Source organism: Saimiri boliviensis, chromosome 1, assembly GCF_048565385.1.
Source record: "Saimiri boliviensis isolate mSaiBol1 chromosome 1, mSaiBol1.pri, whole genome shotgun sequence".
Classification (NCBI taxonomy): Eukaryota; Metazoa; Chordata; class Mammalia; order Primates; family Cebidae; genus Saimiri; species Saimiri boliviensis.
This window is the reverse complement of record NC_133449.1, coordinates 223122800-223140037: the sequence shown is the minus strand read 5'-3', so window position 1 is coordinate 223140037 and position 17238 is coordinate 223122800.

The window sequence follows — 17238 nt, the reverse complement described above, 5'->3', positions numbered from 1 at the left end:
GAAAGCAGAGGATTGGAGAGCATCATCAGGAAAAACAGTGGAGAAGCTATTGTAATTACTCAGGCTAAAGAAGATGAATTAGGGTATTAGAAGTGGCGTGGAGGGGAAAAAATGGTCAAATTCTGAGTTTATTTTGAAGATAACACTAATATAATCTACTAATGGACTGGTGTCAAAGATAACAACAAAAGTTTTCCCCTAAGCAACTCTGAAAATGAAATTGTCCTGACTTGAGAAAGAGAAATTTCAGCAGAAGCTGGTGGGTAGTATGGCTATCAGGAAGTCCTTTTTGGACATATTAGCATTGCATATACTTAATCAAAGACGTCAAGGAGAGCAGCAGATTGTAGAGTGGAGCTCTTACCAGCCCATCAAGTGCATAGCTAGAAACTGAACTTCCTCCAGTAAAAGAATAAAGATAGCATAAATAAAGATAATCTTAAAAACGTAAAGTGTTATTTTTTGAAGTAATCTTAAAGACCTAAAGCCTTTTAAAGAATATTATAATTTCTAAATATTGAGAATATACACAATTTATACAGTATTACATAGCTGGGCTTAACCTCTACATTATATCTCTATACAATGTGAACATAATATAACTTAGCTGTTTCAAAGTTATAAATATTTTTATGTAAAGACTTATTACAATGAAATGTGCCAATATGTAGAAATTAAACAAGTCATATTTCAATAGAATGTAGATTAAATGTTATTAAAATATATCTATTAGAGTTGACACTTGAGTAACATGGGTTTGAACTATGTGTGGACATAAGTGGCAGGTCCACTTATGTGTGGATTTATTTTTCAAAGTTACGTCAAGTATGCCTGCCTCTCCTACTCTCCTTCCACCTCCTCCACCTCTTCTGCCTCTGCCACACCTGCACAAACCTAACCTCCTCTTCCTTCTTCTTCTCAGCCTCTGCAATATGAAGAGGACAAGAACGAAGACCCTCATAATGACCCACTTTCACTTAACGGAAAGTAAATATATTTTCTCTTCCTTATGATTCTCTTAATAACATTTTCTTCTCTCTAGTTTACTTTATTGTAAGAATATAGCATATAGTACATGTAAAACCAGGAGTATTTGTTAATAGGCTGTTTACATTGTCAGCGAGGCTTCTGGTCAACAGCAGGCTATTAGTTGTTAAGTTTTGGGGGAGTCAAAAGTTACACAGATTTTTGACTGCACAGAGGGTCAGCTTCCCTAACACCCTTGCATTGTTCAAGGGTTAACTGTAGTTTTACGTTAACATGTCCAAGTTAACTACCTTAGAGTGATAAATTCCAAAAAATATTGAATTTTGAAAGGTTATTGCATTACATGCAATTTGTATAGAAAAATGCATGCTTCTCTGACAGCTTTCATATATTGTAATAAATATAAAAGCATTTCAAGCATAAAACAAACATGAACTTTTTAGATAAGCATTATTACAAGTACTTTAAAAAAATTATATTGAATTACTCTTTAGGTTTACATATGGTTTAGGAGATACTTTGTTCTTACATGAGAATAAACTTCCAACTCTTAACCATAATTATAGAAGACTTTGTTATAAAACTAAAGGCAAAAAAGTAATAATTAAAAAGAAAAGAAAACCACAGCCACTGCAAATGATAGGACCAGACTTCAAAATCCTTTGGAGTAAATCCTTACATACTTTGATTTGATAATCCTAAGAATAAACAATCGTTACAATTAACAACCCTAATGACCAAAAATTAGCAACAATAAAGTTTACATCAGTTATTCTTTTTTAAGCTCAGAAGGTAAATTAAATTTATGAAAAGTTATTTCTGAAGCCACATATTTTTAAATGATGTATTCTGATAAAGTTTGAAATAGGGCATTATATTTGCTCTCATTCTTCTTCTTTAAATTAATTGAGCAAATTCTACCAATAACAAATCTGTCATCACTTCATTAAACTTTACTGCAGTTTTTGATAGGTCAAGCTATTCCCATGTTTTTAATTAACTTTGATGTAACTTGTCGATTTAGAAAGGTTTATTCTCCCTAATCACATCTGATATTCTAATTCATGACAGGACCACCCACAAAGGTTTCTGTTTAACAGGATTGTAAAAAGTATTTTTAAAAAATAAGAACAAGTAAAGGTCATTTGCCTTATTAGTTTTCATCTTTGATAGCAGTTTCTAAGCATAGGGTTTAAATAACACCACTGAAACTACCTAACACCTTAGCCATTTGGGAATTTTTTTCACATCACTGCCAAGTTCCATATGAAATGTACTTTTTAGCCTTTCTAGCATGAAGTTGGAAGGGGTTTGCTTTTCATGAGTCTCCCATAATTTTATAACATGACTTTTGTCCCTTTTTTGACTTATCAGTGGAATTTGTGACCTAATGAAATTTGTTTTCTTTTTTTCATATACCTTCTTCCCTGTGGCATCCATACTTCAAAACGACAAGCAGTTTGGAAACCTGCTTTCACCTTTGGGCTATAATAATATAAAACAGCTAAAACCTATTTTTCAATCTACCTTACAGTTAAATCTAACAGCCTTTGTAACAGTTACCCTCATGGGTGAGCAAAGCTAATGGGCATGGAGGTCAGCAATAGTTCTGTGATGGAATTTATTTTACTACAGTTTCTTTGGCCTCAAATATGCTTGTTGTTATAAAATTTCTGGAATAGGCTTTAAATTAATTTCTAGCCGTGGGAAACCTCCTTTACTTTATGTTAAATTACATCATCTTTCTAAAAGAAAATACCTAGAGTATGTTTTCTACATTTATTATACATTTTTAAAGTCTACTATTTTTCAATTGGAAAACATCTTTTATACTAAACTATACTTATTTCAAATTGTTTTAAATAGTTTGGCAGGCCCTATGAATGGGAAGAGCATAACAAGTTGTTGGATATTTAAACTGTAGAAATAGCTACCCAGATACGCAATTAATTGCTGAGCAATGTTTTTGTTTGACATCCCTGTAAATAATGAATAATAATTTTAAAATATCATAATCATAAATGAGCTTATAAATGCAAAGAGAATGTTAAGATCAAGATTTTTTTAACCCCTAAGAAGAACATACCAGTTAATCAGGAGCATCTTTCTGCTCATGACTCGAAAACACAGATTTTCAGTTCTCTTTAGATTCAGGGCCATATTTCCAACTGCTTCTGTAGTAGAACCAAATTGAAGATTTGCTTGTGAATACAAATTTACATTATAAGTTTGTTTAGGTCCACTAACTAATTTCATTTAGGGCTAAGATTCTGACTTTCTAAAAGATTTTTTAAAATATTCAATATTTCAAATTGTTTTTGAGATAGAGAAAATATACTTTGGATTCCTAAAATATTTTTCTTATATACTTCCAATATTCATAGAGGATTCACATTCAACTGTCATTACTAAATTGAATCTTACTGATAGTGGATACTATTTTTATCTTATTTGAATTAATACATATTTCAAAAATATTTTAAATTTTTTACAGAGAAAAAAACTATATGAATAAAGGAGATTTAAAGTCAAATGAATTCAGCGAGAAAAAAAGAGAAAACATTTCTCATATTTTTTAACAATAAGCACTAATTTTGTCACAAAATACTTCTTTCTTATACTTACGTTAAGACATGGCTATGTTAAACAATTAAATTTAGATTCTAGCAAATCACCTTTGTATGTAACCTTGTAAATGTTTTATTACTGACCTTTGAATTACCTGGAAATGTATAAAGTTGTGTAACACAAACTAGAAATAATGTTGGGCATGCATTCGATTTAACACAAAATACTTTTTTGAATACTAACTGCTTAATTCAAGTTTGCTTATTCTAAAGTTATTGTAGTATTGGGCAGAACATCTAAATCTGTTTTATGTAGCAATAAAAGGAAACACTGCACCATTTTACAAAAGTCAAACATCAGATGATGACCCATGTTAAAAGGCCAATCACTTTATAAGCCATAAAAAGAATACAATTGATTATTGATAATGATTTCATTCCTTTTTGAAAATAGACTCAAGTTTATTACCTTATGTTAATATGCTAGGGTAGAGCAGGCTTAGGTAATTACACTGTGAGTATTTTATCTCTGAATTATTAAACTGGTTTCTGCCTCCCTACACATTAATGTTAGAGGTTAATAGCAATGTTCTATTTTATTCAGTGCTATACTTCACTTAATGCAATGATGCATGGTTTTCATTAAAGCACGAAGCAAGAGAATTGCCAAAAAAAGGTTAAGATCTAACTTCAGGTCAAAATAACCTTACAAAAAAGAATACATTGGTGGTAACAATCTCTGTCATGTTTAGCTAGGTATACAATACAGTTGTTAAAAGATCTATATGTTAAATTTTAGTATATCAAAGAGAACATCAAACCATATTACAGCATTTTCAAAGTGACATCTCTAGGGTTGCTTTTTATAAATAAATAACTGTTAAAAGTATGAAGCAGATACAACACATTCTACTGCCATTCAATCAACTTTAAAGTTGTGCTTTTACCATTGTAATCAGGTGAATTGCTCAATACAGTGATTACTGATAATGATGCTGAAATAAAAGATGGTGTAATTACCTATATGTATTTTTTGTCTCATTTTAAATTATAAACACTTAACTTCATTCTTGCATGTGTCAAATGAATAAAATCAGTTACCATTTGCTTTTGACTTTTCTGGAGTTATATGTTTCATTTTTGATGTATGACAATAACTTGGTTATCCAGAATGTTTGGACACTGAAATTTTTTTGTAGGTTGAGGGATAAAATATAATTTCTGCCTTTAGGGCAGAACCTTTTCTATTCTGGCCTGAAATCTGAACTGTGTTATACATATGCTCCCTATGTTGTGATGGCATATTATTATCATGGCTTTCATAATTTTATTAGTGAACAGATGAAACAGGCAAAAGTAGAACACTGATTGAAGTTGGTTGCCCTCTCACCTACAGCCACTCACTGCTCTGTTTCTATCTTTGGATATTAGTTTTGCCCATTTTCGAACTTCATATAAATAGAATCATACTATATACTCACCACAGGACTTTTGAAACCTTATTTTTTGAGGGAAACATACAGCACATTTTGTTGTATTAATGAATGGCATTCACAGGTATACGAATATACCAACGTTTGCTTTCTTAATGATGTACAAAAACAGTGTTTCAAGTTGTTAACTATTATGAACAAAGCTGGTATAAACTATTGAACAAGGCTTTCTATGAAAGTTTGTATTTATTCCTCTTGGGGAAAAAAATGTATAAATGGTATTGTTGAGTTACAGTATAAATATATTTTTACCGTTATAACAAATTGTCGAACAGCTTTTCCAAGTGGTTGTACTAGTTTATACTTTTGCCAGGAAAGTGTGTTTCAGTTGCTCTGTCCTTGCTAAGAGTTTTTCTCCGTGTTTTTCATCATAGCCCATAATAATGGCTAGGATGTATAGTGTTTGCCAGTTGCTGTGGTGTAAGTTCTCTCACCGTGGCTGATTTCAAGTTACCAAGATGTTGTCTGTGAAAATAAAGAAACCTGGAAACCATCATTCTCAGCAATCTGACACAAGAGCAGAAAATCAAACACCGTATATTCTCACTCATAGGCGGGTGTTGAACAATGAGAACACATGGACACAGGGAGGGGAGCACTACACACTGGGGTCTGTTGGGGGGAAATGGGGGAGGGATGGGGGTGGGGAGGTGGGAAGAGATAGCATGGGGAGAAATGACAGATACAGGTGAGGGGACGGAAGACAGCAAACCACACTGCCTTGTGTGTACCTATGCAACAATCTTGCATGTTCTTCACATGTACCCCAAAACCTAAAATGCAATAAAAGATAATAATAATAAAAAAAGAAAGAAACAAGAGGTCCGTATAATCAGCTCTTGGCAGCTAGTGGACATTGTCTTGAGCATAGTCTGCAACTCTCAGGTAAAATTTACATACTTTTATGTATGCTTGTCATTTTGACACAAGAAATAATAAAATGACATTGAATAAAGGATCAAGGTGTGATAAAGTAAGTATTTTATTGCCTCCTCAAAGCCATTCTTAAAATGGTCATGTTATTTTAGGTTTTGTGTGTGTAAAAGTGAACAACACAAAAACTGAAACAGTTTGCTGCCATTGCAGTGATCCATGTTAAAAGGACAGCAGTGTTAGCCATCATTGCTTTTTCAGTATCTGTGCAAATGGTAACAAAGAAGGCAAACACCTTAGAATTTGTATGGAAATAGTTTTGACCTCACTGGAAAAAAGGTTTCCAGGACTCCTAGATGTCTATGGACCACACTTTATCCATCATTTATCTACTTATACGGATAATATTGGAAAATTATGTTATCTTGGATGTAACCTATACTGAGTTATTATGTCTTCTTACAGGTTCTCTTTTGGAAAATGAAACATTTAGAAAAAAGAAGGAAGGAGAGAGATGGTTGATGTAAAAATTAAGTCAATATAATTATACTTCGTATTTCACTATACTCTAACTTTCATAAAGTTATCAGAACACTTTGTTTATGTATTATTAGTAAACACGAGTGCTTAAAAAGCAGAACTAATGAATCTTTACTATCTGCTTAATATCTCTTAGATTTAAATGTGGTTCATTTGAAGTTTATAGTTTGCTAATGAATCATTGCACGTAACAATGTAAAAATGTTAAATCTGCTCTCTAAATGCAAAATAGAATTAATAAGGAAAAAATATACTTTTACTGACTGTAGAAAAGCAGAAGTCCTATGTTAATGAAAATGACAGACTAAAAAATGGGACCATAAAGTTAAAAAAATTAAATAAAATGCTTTTAAAGAAACATCAATTTCTGTGCAAGATGCAACCAACATACACAATGAACAAAAACTAGAGCAAATATAAGTATTAATAATTTATAAGAAGGAAAAATTTTCAAAGGAAACTTCTTCAGTTATATTTTATGTTATAATGTGATATTTTAAATAGAAAAAGTCTTACGTTAGAAAATAAACATAATTGCTACTAAAGATAAAAATATGATGAAATAATCTCTTTACAATGCTAACTTATGAATCAAAGTGTAGCAGATACTTGCAAGTAAAAAAAGGAATAAAGACTCGGAAATCATTAGTTAAGAAAGATCATCACTTCCTGGGCAGAATATTATAAGCCTTTTTTTTTTAAGTTTGTTACTGCAGTACTATCTATACCAGGACTATTTTGGATTATGAAACAAAAAAGATAATTATTAGGATATAAAACTCAGTGGTTCAGGAAGAGAAACATTAAACCTCAGCAGGACAAAACCAGACAATCCAAAACCAATTAGATTATTTAATTAGATTTGAAATAGACTTTGACTTTTAAAAGTAAGACATCTCAAACAGGACCTTTATGAGGTAAGTTTCCATCCTAAAATTATCTAAAATAAAGTAATGCAAAGGGCAGTGCCCAGTAATATGCAATAGAGATAATGTAAATTAAAACAATGTGACTAGGAACTCCATGAGACTCTCTGTATATATAGAGAGAGCTCTTCTCGAGAACCAAGTTATTAAAATTATAGGCCATGTATATTATATATTACATATATATTAGCATCAGTGCTTTTCAAAAATCTTAAAAGCCTTGATGTCAAGGCAAAGGCAAAGAATCAGCAAACTCAGATCTGTGTGTTAAATACAGCTCACCATCTGTTTTTCTATGACATGAGGGCTAAGAGTGTTTTTTACATTTGTAAATAGTTGAAGAGTCAAAAAAAATTAATATTCCATGAAAAATGAAAATTATATGAAATTCAAATTTCAAAACCCATGATAAAAGTTTTAGTGGAACACAGCCATGCCCATGCATTTAGTTTTGTCGATGGTTCCTTTTGCACTGCAATAGCACAGTTGAGTTGTTGCAACAGAGGTCAGATGGGTGTATAGCTGAACATATTTATTATCCGCCTCCTAATAGAAAATATTCACCAACCCCTGCATAAAGTCAGAGATTATATTAGTAAGGTAGTATTTTTTTAAACAGTGATCATATTTTCATTATAAAGCTGAAATAATTCTCATAAATCTCTATAGCTGCTTGGCTTAACGTTAAACCTGAGTTATCATCTAAGTTGCTTGTGTTCCCAAAGTAGAACTGACCTAATATTAGAACATAATATTTAAGAAATAGAAGTAAAAATGAATACATCTTCAGCAATTAAAATTATTATATGTTTAGGCACTGAAGAGGAATTATTTCCTTTAAACCTTAGGGCAACTCTAAGGCAAATCTCTGTTCTTAATACATAGATGAAGAAACGAAGGCTCATAGAAATCAGGCAAATAAATCGTGGCACCTGGATATGAATTCAGTTCTAATTCCAGAGACAATGCCGAATTTATTATATAGATTGCATCAAGTGTGATTGGAGGGGTGTTACCAAATACTTCTTTATTGCCTGTCACTGAAATTTCTATGAGAGGGATATAGTTCTCTCTTTAACAGAGAGCTACATCCCTCTCATAGAAATTTCAGTGACAGACTATATATACATATATATATATATATATATATATATATATATGCATACAAGGTAAGAATGGAGAATAAAGAACATTCAATTTTACTATTTTATCAAGTATTTAAAAATTTGTCTTATTTATGCTTACATTATACCGCTGAAATTTTGTGACCTGCTGGCCATTTCTTCCCAACTGAAACAATGTCTTCATTCCCAAATATTCATCATTTCCTAATTTTAAAAAGCGTATCTTTACATATCAAAAATATCACATTATATTATTTTCTAAATGTTTTAAATTATAAAATCGTCTATTTTGCAGTATGAGGTGGCGTTAACAAAAGGAGGAAGCGGAGGAGGAAGAGGGAAGTGAGGAAGAGGATGAGGAAAAGGATGGGGGAAAGAGGAAAAGGGTAAAGGGAGGAAAATTGACGGGTGCCTTGGCTCACGCCTGCAATCCGAGCACTTTAGGAGGCCGAGGTGGGCGGATCACCAGGTCAGGAGATGGAAACCATCCTGGACAGCATGGTGAAACCACTACAAAACAGAAAAATTAGCCGCGTGTGATGGCACGCACCTGTAGTCCCATCTACTCGGGAGGCTGAGGCAAGGGAATCGCTTGAACCCGGGAAGCAGAGGTTGCAGGGAGCCGAGATCGCGCCACTGCACTCCAGCCTGGTGACAAAGTAAGACTCCATCTCAAAAAAAAAGAGGAGGAAAATTTCAAATGGCAGTGAGTCACAAAACAAGAAGTTTATTTCTTACTTTAGAAAAAGCCAGCCACAGGCCAGCTAGAGCTCTGCTCCATGGGGCTTTTCAGTCCAGAACTCAGGCAGAAGAGACAGTCCTAATCAGAGATACCACTCCGAAAGCAGGGAGAGAAGAATAAGAAAGTGGAGAATTAGATATCTGCTGGATACGGCATAAGACACATCTGTTCTAGGCTAAACATTAGATCGCAGACCCACAGTCAGTGTAAGGGCTGAACAATTCTCTTTCAGGGAAAAGGGTAAGTGCTAACAATCATTTAGTCTACCAGACTGCTGTGTCATATATACCATTCTACATTTTGAGGTAGAGTATTACATTCATTAGTAATGACCATGTCGATCATTAATTCATTTACTACACGAAATTCTATTGTAAGAAGGACAACTCATTGTTTTTGTTGATTGTTATTAAAAATACCTACAACTAGTAGGTTATTACACATATTTGCCATTGTACATATGCAGGAGTATCTTTTAGACAGATATCTAAAAGTTAATGTCAGGATACGAATTTCTGATACCTAAAATGTGAATATCTCAAATATTACCAAACTGCTCTCCTGATTTGTTAAAATAATATTTCATATTATTTATATTTTCTGGACTTTTATATAGACATTTTAATTTTTATCAATGTGATGTCTAACTAATGAAATTGTTTTCCTTTTTGTGAGTTGCTCATTTCTACCCTTTCCCTATTATTTTCTTGTGCTATTTGTCTTTTCTTTTTTTCTTTTTAGAACTTTCAATATATTCTAAACACTACTGTTTTATTGTCGTGTTACAAATAAATGATATTTTTATTATCCTTTTGTATTATAGTTTCATTTGCTATGAAATATTAATTTAGTAAAATTTACTAGTCTTCTCTTTCGGTATATGTAGAAGAGAGTGTCTTTTGAAAAAGTACTTTATTATTCCCTTTTCAAAAACTAATACCTGTATTATCTTTTGAAAGTTCTAAACTTATGCTTTATTTAGTTTCCAATTTTTAATCCATCTGAAATAAATTACTCTGCATGTTCTGAAGTATAATCTTAATTTTCTCTTGTTCTGTAAGAAGGAATAATTGCTGAACACCATTTAGTAGTCTCCTCCTTTTAGATATCAAAGTTCTATTAATATAAAAAAACTCCATCTTTTTTCCAGTTGTGGAAGTGGTGTCTATAAAATGTGATTACTTGATTGTTGAAATTTTGACAAGTACTTTAAAAATGACTTTGTTAAACAAATTTTGAATTCCAATTTAATTTAATGAAGGATTTGTGATTTAATCACATTCTCTATTTCATCTTGAGTCAAATTTTGACAATTATATATATTTCTAGAAAAAGTAAACATTTCTTCTACATTTTCAAATTTAGTAACTGAAAGTTTGTCATGGACTTTTAATAATTATGTTATCTTCCATCAGTTATAGTTCACATTCTTTTACTAATATCGAAGTCAGTGTCTTATTTCTTTCATTCTCTTACGAATTTTGGAAAATGCTTACCTATTTTATAAAAATTAAGAAAACCAACTTACACTTTATTTCATAATTTGCTGCTCTTTATTTTTTTCTTCTTGAACAAGATTTGTTATTTTTCTAATTTCTTGAGTTGAATATTAACTTTGTGATTTCTACTAGTATTTCCACATTTATTTTTCACTAATTTATGAGTGTATTTTAAAATTTGTAAATATATTTTTAATTTCAATTTTTTAGTATAGTTAATTTATAATTTATTTAAAATTGAATTGAAATAACTATGGTTAAAAATCCTGGTATATATGATGTCAACTATTTGAAATCTATTTATACTCTTTATATATTAAATATAATACATGGTCAATTTTTAAGTGTTCCCTGCAGTACTCAAAATAATGCATACTTTGTATATATGAACACACGGTAAAACTTGTTAATTTTGTTGAAATTGTTCAGTCTAATAAATTTATTTAATGTCAGTGTTTTTATATGCTTCAAAGCAATATTATTTTATGTATAGTACAGATTTATAATAATAATTTTAGCTTCTTGCAGAAGCATTTATTTAATTAAATTATTATTTCATTTTAATCCTATTAATCATTTTATCTTAAATTCTGGCTTCTCTGGTGTTAAAATTGCTAAAGCTCTTTTGGTTATTATTTGGTAAAAATTCTTGAGTTCATAACAGAACTCAATCATTTATTAGGTAGATTACTGGGGAAATTACTTAAATATTCTATTTCTCATTTTCTTCTGAATTACAAGAATAAAAGAGAAACGATCTCAGGGTTGTTGAGCTAACTGCTAGGTTAACGTATAATAATTGCTGTCCATAGGTTAATGTATGGCACCTAGTTAAGTATTAAATGAATATTGGCAAGGGAAACTCAGTATGATAATTCACAAAGGCAAGCTAACATTCCAATAACGGAATTGCTGAGTTGAATGATAATTCTGTGGCTGCAAGGAACACTAACGTTTATACAACTGTCCATTCACCCAGTGGTACAACTGGTTCTGATTCAGTCTTCTGATCCTTTTTTGTTTTTCACTTTTTTCTATTTCTGAATCCCGTGTGTGTGTCTATGTGTGTGTGTGTGTGTGTGTGTGTGAGAGAGAGAGAGAGATCTTGATTTTGAGGAGGGACTGGGGATTGGAGAAGGAGTCAAACCAAGACTTGAAATTAAGATAATTCATCTTGCATCCAACAGGCAGAATATAATCTGTGTCCAAAAGTGAACTTGAGTCAGGAATGAAACAATTTCAGCATAAACAAACACAAAAATTTAGCCTGCTGGCTGACTGGAAGCAAAAAAGTCAAGATGGAATATGATGAATTCCAGCACAATGGGGCACCAGGCCTTTAGGCCTCTTCTTTTATTTTGCTTTGGTTTTGTTTGTTTTTCTTTAGAGACGTGCTTTCTCATGAGACTTGAAGTGGACTCGTCTTTGTGCAGTGCTGGTTTTGCCAGACTCATTTCAAGTATTATAGACATATGTAATGATGAAAATATATGAACTGTGGCCTTTTCCATTCTTGTTACTTGTGATGCAATTAAGTGAAGAAAAAAAAAAGGCAGAGATTTACAACGTATCAGTGCCTAGCTTTTTGTTATAAAGTTTTGTTTGTCTAGTGTTCTTTTGCTATAAAATAAACTGTAATACACCCTAGTGGGGAAAAAATAAATTTAAAAATAAAAAACATATTTGTCTTATTTTTCACAGGAGCAATCCCTTTATACCACGACTATTACAAAAAATATTGTCAGTTTATGAATATTTATTCTTTGTAGATTTCTGGAATCATTATGAGTGAAAGTTTGTTACTTTATTTTACTATTTAAAAGATGTTGTTTTACTATGTGTTAGCAAGATGAAACTGTATGGGTAGTTTTTTTTTTTTTTTTCAGTTGTAGATCACAGCAGGAACATTTTTTGTGACTGTACACATGGTTGCAGCATTAAAAACTTTAAGAAAATGTTAAAAAAAAAAAACAGAGAAAAAAGGGAAAACATTTCAAAACAAAAGATAAACAGTTGCACTTTGTTTTCAATGTGTTGCTGAGTGCCTTAATTTTTTTTCATGGTTTTTTTTTTTTTTTTTTTTTTTTTTTGGTGTATTTCTGATTTGAAGGAGTGTCCAAACAGATTGTGTGCTGGAGTTCCTTCAAGACAAAAACAAACCCAGCTTGGTCAAGGCTATTACCCATTTCCCATCTGTAGTTACTGGATGAAGTTGTGTATATGACCGGTCTGTAGCAGTAAATGTGACATTTCTATTTAAAAAAAAAAAAAGAAAGAAGAAGAAGAAATCTTCAAACTGCTTTCTACAGTGGCTTAACTAATTTACATTCCCACCAACAGAGTAGAAGCATTCCTTTTTCTCTGCAGCTTCAACAGCATCTGTTGTTTTTTGACTTTCTAATGGTCATTTAGATTGCTATGAGATGGTATCTCATTATGGTTTTGATTTTCATTTCTCTGAAGATTAGTGATGTTGAGAATTTTTTCAGGTGTTTGTTGACCACTTCTTTTGAGAAGTGTCTGTTCATGTCTTTTGCCCAATACGTAATGGGGCTATTTGTTTTTTGCCTATTGGATTATTTTAAGTTCCTTATAGATTCTGGACATTAGATCTTTGTGGAATGCATGGTTTGTGAATATTTTCTTCCATTCTGTAGGTTGTCTGTCCACTTCACTGATAGTTTCTTCTGCTGTGTAGATCTTTAGTTTAAATAGGTCCCATTTGTTAATTTTTGTTTTTGTTCCAATTGCTTTTGGGAATTAGCCATAAGTTCTTCACCATGGCCAATGTACAGAAAAGTATTTCTTAGATTTTCATCCAGAATTTTTATAGTTTTATTTCTATTATCTTTGAATTTATTTTTAATCATCTTTTTATATTGTTTGTAATTGTTGCCCTTATCCTCTGCCTTCTGTTATATTTGACTTTCTATATTCCCCATACTTCATCTGATTGTCTTTCTATTAATCTTAAATTGACTAATATTTTTAAACTATTAAATTTATCTATTAACATTTATCTAAATAATTCTTTATAAATTAATAATTTCTATATTCATCTGTACAAGAGACAGCTTATTTGACTATTTTCTAACCATGATTATATTGTTAAGAGCATTTGTTTCATCGTTTTATTAAAATGCATATATAGACACGTCACTACTTTTTCCCAACAGGTGGTTATGAACTTATTTTACCAAGTTCTGTCTCTATTATTTTTCTTGTGTCCTTCTACTGCTTTTAAATACTGGTTGAGTGGTGTTATACTTCAGAGGGGCTCTCTGTGTGGTAAAGTCTTTACATTTGCCTTTTTTAAACTGTTTGTATTTCTTTCCCCGGAATGAAAGATTAACTAAGCATAAAACTCAATATTGGCTGTTATAATCAATTTTTTTCAATATCCATTTGTGTTCATTACAGAAATGCTGCCATTCTAGTAGATGTTAACTATTTTTTCTCTCTGAAAGTTTGCCTATTTATTTTGCAGGCTATCCCTCAGTTTCATTCTAATATTCATGTTTAAAATGTATCCTGATCAAAATTCCAAATACACTTTCAGTCTGAGGATGAAGAAATTCTGAATTATGTAAAATTCTTATCAATTATATAATTAAATATTGTATTTTCCCAATCCACTTCCTTATCTCATTTTGAAAGTGCTTTTGAATAGGTAGTAGAACTTCTTAATCTATACTCTTAATTTCTCCTTAATTAAAAGTATTTTTTAGGCTTACAACAGGATGTTCTTTATGAACTCCTCAGTGTAACTTCCAATCTACTAAATTCCCCTTTAAATCACTTTGTTCATTTTATTTTCTTAGAAAAATTTAATCCTTTCATCTGAAAAAAATCACTTGTTTTAATTTTTCATTTGTCTTGTTTCAAAATGTCTTTTATATTTTGTATTAGAAGTTATATCTGATTGATCATTTGAGAATGTTTATCATATAATTCAATAAATTTACTGTCATCTGAAGATAATTCATGTTGTAATTATTGGTTTTTGACATATGTTTCTTAGGACAAGATTTATGTTTTATGTTTCTTAGGAAAAGATTTAATGATACATTTTGAAAGATAGATTTTAAAGCTAACTTTGTGAGGTTCAATATTTGTTACCATTGCTTGTTCATTTCTCTGTCTCTCTCTAGATTTTGGTAACTAAAAAAATCAGCAAGGATTGTCAATAGTGGTGTCTGCTTGATTTTTATTTTTTTTTTCTTTTTTTTTTAATGTGAGGCAGCACCATAGTCTGACTCAATATGTTTTTTATACCAACCACATTTTGCCCTGCCCACCCCACTTACCTTGCGAAAGAAAAGCTCACAGTCACCACTGTCTAATTCCACAGGCAGAACTCAGCTGCAGTTCCTGCTTTTGATTTTTGTACTGTCCATGATTAACAAATATTTTTATTGTACATAAGCCCAGTCAGTGCTTTTTTTAATATTTTATTACTGCTATATGTTGTGAGGAAAATTCATTATTGGAACATAAACTCACTATTGCCATTATGGCCTGGAAATCAGCATAAACACAACTGCTAATTCATAGATCTGTTGAGGATAATTAGTCAGCAAAAGTCAATTTGTCGGTGAATTGAGCAGCCAAGATTTGTGGCCATTTCCTCAGCATGTGCTATAAGACTATGCTTGGGAAAATAAAGTTATGAAAGAAAATAGATTAATTTGGGTCCCACTAATCCCAGCACATAGTAGCATCTAAAATTGCCTTGTTCATAATCTGATATTGGAAAGGTGAAGGAGTATTCTCTGGAAATAAAATGTTTGAATGAATTACACCATTTAGAATAGTATTTGAAGTTGGGGAAGAGCTCATTTACCAGATGGTATCATTATACTCTCAAAGAGTTCATTTGCCTCAAATCGATTATTTCTTTAAAACTGGTTATTTCCATTTATTCTGATTAACAATAAAACTAAGACTTCTCTGCTTGGCTGAACCATGTGAAAAAGAACCGTTGGTACTTTCTTTACATTTTTCCTTTTTTTCCCCTTTCCTTCCTTCCTTCCTTCCTTCCTTCCTTTCCTTCCTCTCTCTCTCTTTCTCTCTCTTTTTTTCAGGTTTTCACTCTTGTTGCCCAGGCTGGATTGCAATGGCATGATCTCAGCTCACTGCAACCTCCGCCTCCCGAGTTCAAGACATTCTCCTGCCTAAGCCTCCCAAGTAGCTGGGATTACAGGTGCCTGCCACCATGCCTGGCTAATTTTTATATTTTTAGTGGAGACAGAATTTCACCATGTTTGCCATGGCTAGAACTACTGGCCTCAGTTCATCCACCCACCTGGGCCTCCCAAAGTGCTGGGATTACAGGCGTGAGCCACCATACCCGGCCCTCTGCAGACATTTCTAACTCCCCAAAGACATTTTCCCACTGTGACCTGAGGTTATAATATATGTTCACAAATTGCTGTAGAACAACTTCTGTTTAAGACTGAAAAAAAAAATGAGTGAACTGTACCTTATAAGTAAGTCTTCTAGCGAAGCCTCAATCAGTGTGTATTCAGCTCTGAAAGTATAGCTGCATTTAGAATAATTTGGCAATCTCAGAATAAATGATAAAATGCCTTTGCATCAAAGCCAAGTCCTTTCATCTTGATGTTCTTATTCGTCATTTTACTGAGTCTAATGTACACTGCAATTCTTAAAATGTTTATAATTATTGGTTTACCTAGAAATAAGGCATGATAAAATAAGACACAATAAAGAATGATAAGAGAGTGTGAAACATGCTAAAGAGAAGTACAATAAAAAAAGGAAAAAATATGACAAGAAAGGACCAAAACAATAAATAAGTATAATAAAAATTATGATTTATTCAGAAAATTTCCACGAAAATGAAAAATATTAAGAAAAAAAACATTCAGCCTGCTTCAGATCTCTGGGTGCGTAAAGTCAGGTGTGGAACAATTTCAAACTCCATTTTCTAATTCCAAGCTATCTTTGGTTATTCATTCCTTTTACTTTGAAATGAAAATAATGGAAAGTAGAGGTCTGAAAACTTTACAACAGATAGGAACAAAAGTATGGTCAGAGAGATAAAGCCATTAAGATAATCTAAACTGTAAGCTCATTTTGTCAGAAATGATGGAAACTTACTCATCTCTGTGTTTCATAATCTAGTGCTTAACACAGAGAAAGTGTTCAGTAAATATCTGTCAATGAATACTGATAAGGAACAGAGAAAATAAAAGTGAAAATAACTGAAGCTTGAAGAATAGGGATGAGATAGCCAAAAGACAGAGGATCAGGAGTAATTGATTGGATATTGATATAGATGCATAGATATAGATGATATAGCTATAGATATGAAACAGAAGAGAGTAGCAAGTAAGACTATGGACAAATACTGGAATGAAGTTATATTGGTGTATATTGTAGTTAAAGATCCGTTAGTAAAACTGATAGCTTCCTGACTAATAGGAAAAAAAGCCAAATGTGAAGCAAGGCGCAATAGAATATCCTA